Below are 11,521 nucleotides of genomic sequence, written 5' to 3'. Positions count from 1 at the left end.
GGACAGTCAAGGTCCTTCTATTCATAGAGGGAAAGCAAGAATCTACAGTGGCGATGGATTGCCTGTGTTTGTACAGGTGCAAGAGGAAAGGAGAGAGGGATGAAGAGAGCGTTTGTGTGTGCACGCATTTGTTCCTGTGTGGTTATACTTATGAGGACCACATGTCCTCACAAGACAGAAAGATGAAGAACATTTTGCCAAACCTCAAAGGACTATGTGAAGATTTGGACAAGATCTTATATCTAAACAACAAAATAGATTGTCCAAACCCATGTGACTGTTAAGACTCATGATTCATATGAGCTTTTTCTGAGGTTTGGTTACCTTTAGGCAACTAAAACTACTTGGATAAAGTTTGGGAAAGGCCGTGGTCTCGGTTAAAAGAAACCAATACTGACAGCTTGTCAAAGACAGAGTGGAAACTGCGGTTGCGCACTTTAAACAACAAACAACCAATGCTGCCATTTCTATGTTGAGGATAATCTCAGTTTGGACAAAGTTTCAGTAAGTATAACTGGTAAAGGTAGGTATGAAGGGGTGAGGAATACAGTTAGGGTTTAAGGGTGAAAGGAATAGTTAAAATTTTTGGGCCAAGAGTAAGACGAGAAGATTAAACAGTAGATATGAAACTATTGCCAGCAACTGGTTAGCCTAGCTTAGCACAAAGACTGGAATTAGTGAAGTTTTTTACCATTTGGACAGAGCCAGGCTCTCCAACCATGTGAAATAGTGTATTTCCCGAAGTTTCTAAGTATTACTTTAATCAGTTCACTCCCTCAATCCCTCAGATTTAACAGAAATTCTTTGCCTTCAATGAAGGAAAGTTTGTTAGAGGTCCTCACAAGTGTAGAGAGCAGGAGTGCATGTGTGTAATGTATGTGGGGGCGTTTTGCTTTGTAAGTCTTGAGTCTTATCTTGTATCACAAAGTAAATATTCCAAAAAAGCAGTTTTACTTTCTTGGATGAATGAGAGTGTCCACACAGGCTTGTTACTCCAGGGGTTTGGGACATACCATCAGATGATAAAGAATTAGTAAGAACATTCTTCATTCTTCAGCTGGGCGTTATCAGCCAGCCTGTGTGAAAACAGCTGTTTTATGTCTGACCTGCACCCAGTTTTTCAGCAGCTTTACAGTAATGCTGTGGTTTTTTTCCCCTCCGATTCTGTCCACAGTTAAATGAACGAAGGCTCGCTCAGACACACACGCACAGACACAAACCACAATCAGCCCCCTGCCCCGGTAGTATAAATGTTTATTTGGCCTGAAACAAAGTGGTTTTTTTTTTCTGTATGTCTATGTTTGATGCATTGTGTTGTGCGATATTTTATCACTCGGCACACTAACGACACTAGCTCCAGCTGTATGCTGTGTGTGTGTTCCCATATTCACTGAGAAAGTATTAAATTGTGCGAGCAGGATACACATGAATGTGTACGTGTGTGCACTCCGCTGTGTGGGTGTGCTTAAAATTTAACGATCTTATTAGCTACAACTGTATTGAGTTACTTTTTCTTGTTGTTGTTGTTGTTTTAAACCAAACTCTTTCCATTTATTACCCTTAAGTGTATTACTTCCAGTGGGCAAATACAGGGTTAAGAGTATATTGCATGGTGGCATTCTAGCCTTAGATCTAATTCAGAGAAGTCTAACATATCCTCATTACAGGAACCTGTAGAGGAACAAATGACAAATCACAGTATGTGATAATAAAGGTGACACTGTGAAAATCCCTTGGCTGGGATCCATCTCATCATTATGAGAGCATTATGAATGGATGTAATAAAAGTGAATTAAGACAGGACACCGCTGATATAGATATTATGCGCACATTGTCCCTTCCCAAATGTGAATAGTGCTTCAGCTAGCTTCTGCAATAAGGGCCTCAATTTGGAGAGGCTATCCTCAACTCTTACATACAATCATGACCAAAAAGCTGGGAGGAGAGAGGGTGGGCAACTATCGAGTCCTCTTTTGTACACTCTCTGCTCTTTCATTATAGCAATGAATGTAAAAAGACTTTGATATCCCTGGCTTCAGTGTGCAACGCAGCAGTCATTCGGCTCTATGGGGCCTCGCGTCTCTCTTTGAAGTCCCAGGAAGAAATTGATGTTCCACTGTCCCTTTATGACTCTTCTGTCGAAAGGAAATATAGATTCATAGGCCCAGGACAAAGCTAATAGCCAGACTTGTTCAAAGCAAAGGAGCAGGATAATAGCACCGTGTGTCACTTCAAGCCAAAGAACATTAATCTCTTATTAATACCAGTTGATTCTCTTTTCAAACTGTACTTTCTCTGCTTCTGTCTTCCCTTCTCTCTCACTCTCTCGCGGGTGTTGCTCTGTGGAAAAGGCCACCATTGAGGAGCTCAGCTATACATCACTGATGAGGGTACAATGGCATTAGTGTATGCTTAGCCTGCTAATTCTCAACAGCATTATAGAAAGTTTTCTAATCGGGCCATTTGTAATTCTGCACATAAAAGGATAAGCGGAGATCCAAGCTTGCAAGAGAGCTTACGACGCTGATCAAATTAAGATCATTTTCTCCCAACAGGAATACCTGATAATGAGAAATACAATTGCCATAGAGAGTATCACTGACAGGCTATTGACAAAGAGATTTGCCCTGCGGTATTTATGAGAAGGTATTTAGTATGCACAGTGCATGTGCAAGAATGTTTCCAGCTACAGGCCATTCATTTTCATATACAGTGCATTTTCTTTCCAGAGTTGTTATTACAAACATCACATTTCAACAAAACAATGTCATTTTATGTGTATTTATTAGTGAATCTTGGCCCCATTGTGTCAGTCATACATTCTTGACTGTCTGTATGAATGTGAGAATGTTTCATATCCCCCTGATGCCGCTGTAATCCTCCCTCTCCAGATATAACTCAGTCACTGAGATAGATCATTTCCTTCTCGTGTTCTTAATTTGTCTTTTTTAATGGAAAGAATGAAGGACACATAAGAGCTTGGGGTAAACTCACACCTGATTTGCTGCCAGTTGTGTGCACACACATTTGCACACAACTGGCAGGAGGAACACACACACACACACACACACACAAAGTCATCACGATGACATGCAGCACAGATTTGTTTGGATGCTTGTGCACACCTAAACACGCGTAGAATTAGAACGGCTCTCATCCTCACATTCATAATCATAGACACAGAGGCGTGCAAATACAGCCTCTACAAATTATGGGGTAGAAACTTTCAGGATGTGTTTTTCCTGTGTTTAGTGTAGTCGCATATGATAGGAAAGTGAAAAAAACTTATATACTTAAATACTTTATAATGTATATACACAAACACGTACACAGACACACCTGTCTCTTGCTGTGACCTTTTGTTTTAGGAGCGATGCCCATCACATGGTGTTGTGATGTCATCAAATTTTTTCCTCAGATCTTTATGAAATATGATGTCATCATTCAGTGTCCCGTCCAACGGTACAATCCAGGGAAATCTGAGGTCACTCCGGTTTCCTCAAAAGTAGCATCAATCACACTGTCTTCCACAAAAAACACAGTGCAGTCCAAGGCAGGGCTGTGCTCAGAGTGGGTCAGCCCCTCCTAAACACATGGATCAGGAAAATAATGTCACTGCCATTTTGATTTAATCACAGCGTAGGCCTTATATTACTGCAGCGTGACACTTTAATTACAATGATTAGTACCAGTGGAACATACGTACAGTATTTGTTGTCCTCATGCTTCATGGCAGCAAAACCGCGTGAGCACAGCATCTCACACATCCACTAAAAACATCTGTTCAAAATGTGAAGCACTTATACTGAGGATCTACCAAATTACAAAAAAACATTGTCTCACTCAGCTCTACTTTGGTCTTGTGTTCCCAGACTTCTAGATATCCCACCCAAATACAATGGATGTGTAATTCATCAATGCAGTGATCACCACAAACACATATGTAATCACCTCCACTGTATTGGAGTGACAGCAGAGATCTCAGTGGCTTACACTATATATCTTAAACCGAAGGTATCTGCATGGTAACATACTACTAGAGGTAAGTGAGAAAATATGTTTTGGATATGTGTAAGTGTGGAAGAATTTTGCACCCCCAAAGGCACAGAAAACAACATTCACATTACAAAACCCGATATCCCTGTGTGATAAGTATCAGTGTTACACATCCACCCACCAGACTTTCACACCTGCTGGCCAGCAGACCAGTAGAACACAGAGCCGCCCTCTGAACCGACATGTTTGACTAATACCAACTTGTCAGCACTATGTATCCCTGCAGCTCAGGATATTGGAGCAATTACCTTCATACAGCACCCCCTAGGAGCACAAGGGTCGTTGGAGCCCAATTCATCTGTAGGACCCAGTCAAACAGACCAAACAGGGCCAACGCTGACTTGTTAGAGAACAAGGAGCCTGTCATAATTAGCAGTGACATTTGCTGACAGAGAGGCCAAGCAGGCCTGGCCTCCACTGAGATGTTTTAGCATAGCGAAAGAGAGAGAGAGATCTATCAGATAGAGAGAGGTCTTTCACCCGCCTCTCAAATGGATGCTGTTGCCTAAGGGGCCATTGTGCCAATCAGCAACTTTCCAACCAAATCATTTGCATCATAAACAGTCTCTCATGATGTGCTTTGAATTAATTTGTTGTTCAGTTAAACACTGGAATGAGAAAGAGCTTGTAACATCAATGTTATAATTACAAGGTTATAGACATTTTTGCAAATGCCATTTGAGAAGCTTCCAAACATATAGCAGCCTTCTTTCTTTAGTTTCAAAATAATTGTTGATTTTGTTTTTCATTAGAATCTTACACTACCAAAAACAAAAAGAGTATGTTTCTTTTGCCCTTCTGACTCCTTTAACAGTAGTTCAAAATGTTGCAGCAGCTAGCAACTCCAGCGTTAGCAACAGTTGCGGTGCCTGCTAATTATCAACCCTCAGGGGAAGCAGGGATGATAATGCTCCTCTCTGCTTTGAATCTACCTTTCTCCAATGCCTCATCAAACAGTACCATCTCCATGGGTGGACCAGCATGAGAGCAGCGTGTAAGAGGAAGCTCAGTGGTGTGACTGATAATGCGCTGAGTGTGTTGGTATTGTTAGCCATGTGTTTCTCTGCATGGGGCCTATACAAAACGCCAGAAACACTAGGGAGAGAGGGACGAGAGAAGATAAAAGAAAGAGGAGAAAGTTAGACTTCTTTATGTATCAGTTTGCACTGCAAATACTGAATGCATATGAAGGCTAACATGCGTCTATAAAACCACATCTGGTGTCCATCAGAATCTTAGGTCAGGGGCCACAGGATATTTAACATTTCCATCAGAGAATCCAGATGACAAAGTAATGTCTTGGACAGTGACATGGGCTCATTATATTACTTGTAGTACCCTTGTCTCTTGTTATCCAGAAGAAAAATGACAGTAATCAATTTTAAGACCATGAAACATAACATTGTCACAGTCCAGATGATACATTTCCTCTGTTTTTCATGTAGTCTACAAGTTCATGCAGGACCAAATAGCGAACATTTTTGTATCCCGCCGTGTTTGCCTCGAGGTGGAAATATAACGTGCAGTACAGTAAATATATGTTGAGTGGAGGAGCCTCACATCACTCGTTCCTCTGGCATGTGTCATGTCTGAGCCGCGTTAAAACAGAACAGATCTCCCTTCCTGTCAATCACTCTCACATCTTAAGGAAATGGGACGATGAGGGGAGACAGAGGAATCCCCTTCAAAGATAAATGAGCGCAAGCGTGTCTTCATTTGCTCACTGTCTGCCACCCATACAGTAACACTATCTCTCACCTGTAACAATATCTCACTGGCCTCTCTCACTTCCTTTGCCCGAGGCAGGACATGGGACCACCTGCCACTGGTGAGGCAGGAACACAGGTAGCAATGACAGCTCTCAATGGATTTGCACTACCACACACTACTGCAGGTCAGAGAGCCTGTGTCCAAAATCCCCACTCATTCCCTCCCTACCCCCTATGTAGGGAGTTGTAAGTAGAGGACTATATAGTGTGCTCACCAGCATTATTAAAACAACACTTTCAGACACTACTCCGTTAATTACGTCATTGCCGGACAATCAGTTGGTGGCAATGCATGATGGTATATAGGGCTTGGTTAGTTACCATCGGTTGTACACTACTTTTCAAAATGCATTCTGGAACACATTGAGTGGATTATATAGGGTATAATAATTATCACTATACATTGGGACAGCACTACAAAATGGCGAGCTCACTATATATTCCACTGAGTAGTGGGTGATTTTGGACACAGCCAGACTGTTCAACTGCCTACTCCAGGAAACAAGCCAATTAATTATGCAAATCACACAATTACTTTTTAACATTTGTGGCAGAAGTGTATGGTGGCTAGTAATTTTTCATTTACAGCAACATATATGATACAGTAATGGGGCCATTATTCACTTTAGTCCAGTTCTTACAAAAAATCATTTTAAAATACTGTTATCAACGTTTTTTTAAATTATTGTAGACAAGCACACAATGAGGAAGATGGGAAGAGGTCACCTGAGATTTTCAACTTTGTTACCTTTTATCCCTCCACATTTTTCACTTTTTTCAATGGTTGCATGTGTTTCCACTGCGGCCTCATGGCAGGGGACACCTGCGTTTGCCAAACTGGCCTGGCTGTACTGGCGATAACAGAGAAATAAATGATTTTAAAAATCATAGTGTTAGTTTATAGTACTTTTGTAACTTGTGGTTTTAAGTTTAGATTCACTACTACACTCCTGTTAGTCATCAGACATGAGCCATACATTACTGTTTACCAATCGTTTTATAGCACTATTACAGTTGTGTTGAGCTACTGATAATGCAAACTGAACATTTTCTGCTGCTGCTTCACATTTAAAGGTTTCCTCCTTGAGGCTTTAATTGTGAAACAGATTTAGGGAAATGCATTGTTTGTGTCACAGCGTTGGCGGAACTTCATTAGTGATGCTATTGTTCAATAAAAATGTGCCTACACAACAAAATATGGACATATTTGAAGCTATATGATCAGCATATCAAAAAATAAAGCCTTTTATCTTGTTGTACTGCCCTTTGGGAAAACATTTGCAGCATGCCACCATGGCCTGAATAGTTACAGTGGCACACAGCTCAGCTCATGCTTAAGTATCACAGTCACAATCAAAAAACTGCATTTGCTGCCTAATGATAGCCAAACATTAACCATAGAGATCAGAAAACTCTCACATGAATCATTCTTGTAACATACACATTTTGACATCCTGATGATCATGGCTCCAAATCAGAAAACCCTCACATGGGTCGATTAGGAAGGCAAAGACAAATAACCTGTGTCATCATTTAAATTAAAGGAATTTATTTTTTATAGATGAATAACCTTTTGAACTCTTTTTTTCCAGTTACAATTACGCTGCAATTTGTTTAAAACACATACATTTTCATTATTGCTTAGCACTAACCCCCAGCTCCAATATTACCACAATTTCACAAGATTCACAAATCTTAGAGAGATTTATCACCTGTTTCATTACAGACTTGAATCAGGATATGTTTCAGATAGGCTTATGCCTGTGAAACAATGGCACATCAGGCACGCCACGTCTAATGTTGTTTTTCTGGCATTAACTGGAATCAGCTGGGGATTTTCCTCCTGGTACTTTTAGGGTCCCGCAATCCTCGTGCGAGCGTTCATTTCACAACTGCTTGCCATGCAGGAATGTGTGTGTGCCAGCATGCATGTAGGTATACTCCCTTTGAGGGTCTACCATGTAGGCATGACAGCACTAGCAAGATAAAGGGGATAAGAAAAAGGAGAGAGACAGAGAATGATGTAATATATATGGAAGATATGGACAAAGCCTGATTCTGAGACAACAGATCCCCTTTGAAAGTCTCAAAGATCATAAATTAAACATATGCATCTTAATGACACTGCATGGGAAAAAGAACACCACCCTGATTGGGATCTCCAGTGCTTTCTGCAGTAATGGTGAATCAGATGCCTGCCTCCTACAAGGGCAGAATGCATGAATACCCAAACAAGGGCTGCATCCGCATCGCAGGGCTATGGATGAATAGGAGAAGACAGATTGAAGAGAGTTTGACAGCGATGAGGAGGGGAGGGCTGGAGAGGTCATTGTTTTGGCAGGTCAACAAATAATGGCAAAAGGCTAGACAATGAGGGAGGGTCAAACAGGAAAAAAGAGTAAGTCATGGGGAAGGATGTGATCTAATTCCTTAAAAATGGCATTAAATTCAGATTTTATTCTAAACTTATTTCACAAACTTAATGCCACCATGGTGTTCCTTGAGTTACTGAAATTTTTTGAGTTTTTCTGCAACCACAGGCAACAGACAAACATACAAACAATTTTAGTCAGACAAACAGCTAAACACCCTACCTTCCAAAAAATACACGTAAGGGTTAAGGTTACAGTCAAATGTCCTATGTCCTTATTTTCACTTGTTTTCTTCTGTTGCAATCCTATGTGAGAAATGCATTGCTGTTGTTCGTTTTCATCTTGTCTTCCTACACAAGCATTTGTGCACCTGTTGGGGTATGTGTGCACTTCAGAGGGAATATATTGTTTGTGTGTACACAGTGTAGCTTGTGCATAAGCTGCAGGAGCAGACAGAACGGAGCACTCTGCACAGTGGTGCCAGAGGCAAACCATTAATTAAGCAAAGAGATAGAAATTGACCCAGCTGGTGGTACAACCTATACACATGAAATACTCAGAGCACACACCCACATACAATTTTGCACGTATACACACACATACACGTGTATTTACATATGCATTCCCTGCACTCCCTCCAAAAAATGCACAAATGTAGACAGGAGCAAACAGCAAATGCATGCACATACACACTTCTGCATGTACAAAACAAAATCTACACTGTTGAGAGTCTATCTGCAGGCGAAAAACAATTTGTTAGTGAGCAAGAAAACACTTTCACTTAACGATTTTCCCTTCATCGTCTGACTGTGTCTGTTTTTTGTGTGTGAATGGTTTAGCTGCATGTAGCTGACTTTATAACAGCCCCATCCCACCACCCCGCTTGTGTTCCACAATCAAACCTGCTGTTAAAATATATGTGCGTGGCTGGGTTGCATTGACAGGCCTGCATGTATGGAGCTAACGATTAGTTGGGAGGAGAGACGAGACTTTTATGGCTTGGCTGTAGGGCTTGCAGGGAGCCACTGGGGTTTTGGTTTATCTCTGACTTTACATCTTTGTCCCATTCATCATGTCAAAGACCGATACTGAAAAGCTTTACTCACGCACACACAGGTCGCTCTGACACATTTTCTACATCCACCTACCCATACATCTACCTCTCTCTGTTTCTCTCTCTTGCACAGACACAGAAATACAGAGCAAAAGAAGTTAAATCAGGTTGTTTAGATTGGCTGTCTCAGAGTAAATCCTCAGTGCTGGACCCTATGGAGTGAGGTCATGGAAGAGCAGTCAATACGGATTAAGGCAAATTGCTGGATTGTCTACGGGAGGAAAGAAGAGTGGTGCTTCAATGGGACAGTCTGTAGCACTGCAAAACCCCTTTCAGAGCAGCACATTTCTGCGGCATTTAGACCTTTGATTTTGAATGTGATACCTCAAAGTGGACCTGGAGCCAAATACACATCAGCAGAGGAGCAACACACACACACACACACACACACACACACACACACACACACACACACACACACATTGTGACTTAGTTAACACACAAAACTGTACATATAATAGAAAAACAAGGCTTAACACACTGACTTAGTCACACTTAACCCTTTACCCTAACACCTGCACACCCCCATGCACAGTGCACACACCTGCACCCACAAAAACACTACAAACAAGCCTACACACACACACAATTAAAACAATATGTGCCCTATAAACAAGTCTCCACACAGTCACTAGCTCTCTCTGACCCCCTCACACAAACACACACACAGACACAAGACAAAAGCACATACACATCCCCTCTGTTTCTTATTATCCAGGCATCATGAGATATTTTGCGGGTGACATTTCCAAAGATCTGTCACTCTTAACTCTTTCAACTGCCCTTCTGGAATGTGGAGCATTATGAAAAAAATGGTGCCCCTGCTGTCTTCCCTTCACACATTCACAAAGCTCCATAATGGTAATTACTCTTCACATCATGATTAGAACATATGCAGCTAGTGAATGGCCAACAGATGTGGCCTGATAATCCTGTGATTTGGGGATGAGAATAATTCGAACCCAGCCTTGAATACACAATCACCCTCCTTTTAAGAATTTCTGCAGCTCTGTTTTCACTGTCCCGTTGCAGCATTTGCAGAAGTGATGTATGGGTTTGGTTACTTCTTTTACCGAGGACGGACACACCCAAGAGTTTATTGGCACTTTCAATTAAGGGATTCAGGTAATCTGATGCCACTTATACTTTTAAAATAAGATACTAATACACTTTTCTCACACCAACATCATTGCAGTTTCATGAGACAGTGAAAATGAAATCTGCCTGACCTTATCTTGTCCACATCTGTCTGTTCATTTTGCCCATTTATCCAAGTATCTTGGAGTGCTGATCTAGCTTGTTTGTCTTGGCCTGCGCTGCCATGTACAGTTATTTCCTTATGTTTCCTGTTATTGTTGCAGTTTTCCCATCTCTCTTACCCAGATTTAACCTTTAAGAACATTTACACAGGGCTGGAAAATCAGAAGTTTACCCAGTGTGACCCACATGTTTTCCACATTTGCAGTCAATGACAAGAAATAAATTAAACGTTGACGGACATTATGCTGGATAGATGGAGATGCAGTCAAATAAATGGAAAAATCAACAATTAAATGAAAAGATGTGTTATTATTGCATGCATTACATGTTTTTACTTACAAAAGTCAGTCACACGTTGCCCAGTACAGGTGGGCAGGTTGTCAGCCTCAGACACAGAAGAAGGATCAAATTACTCTCACTGAATCCTAACCTAGATAATTAAAGGATCACATACTAAACTGGTCTTCTATCAGCATGTGACTGACATTGTGCCACAATCCTCAGGAAGGGCCTTGGGCTCTATAGAGTAATATCCATTACCCATCAAGCACCGTGGCAGCCCTGGGCTGCCCATCACAAATGAAACCATCTGCCTCTTCCATCTGCACTCATTTTGTTCATTATTCTTGGGCCAAAAACAATCCTTCCCTCCATCTTCTTCCTCATGCTCCACAACCCCTTACACACCTCTTTTTGCAGTTACACTCAGTGATTGAAGTTATTTAAACACGTTTGCATATTTATACGCACTCATTTTGTCCTTGTGTCTTAATACGTGGTCACAGCCCTTAAATCCTATTTGTGTGTGGTCATTCATAAAGCAAATTCCCTGTGTAAGGTCCTACTGTATGTGTGACTGACTGTGTGTGTGTGACTGTGTGTGTGTGTGTGTGTGTGTGTGTGTGTGGCTTAACGTCTTGTGTCTTTCAACATCTTAATAAAGATGGAGA

This window comes from Micropterus salmoides, unplaced genomic scaffold (assembly GCF_014851395.1).
Source record: "Micropterus salmoides isolate LMB-PRFRI ecotype aquatic unplaced genomic scaffold, ASM1485139v1 Ms_hic_scaffold_7, whole genome shotgun sequence".
NCBI classification, from domain to species: Eukaryota; Metazoa; Chordata; class Actinopteri; order Centrarchiformes; family Centrarchidae; genus Micropterus; species Micropterus salmoides.
Note: the sequence above shows the minus strand (reverse complement) of the source record.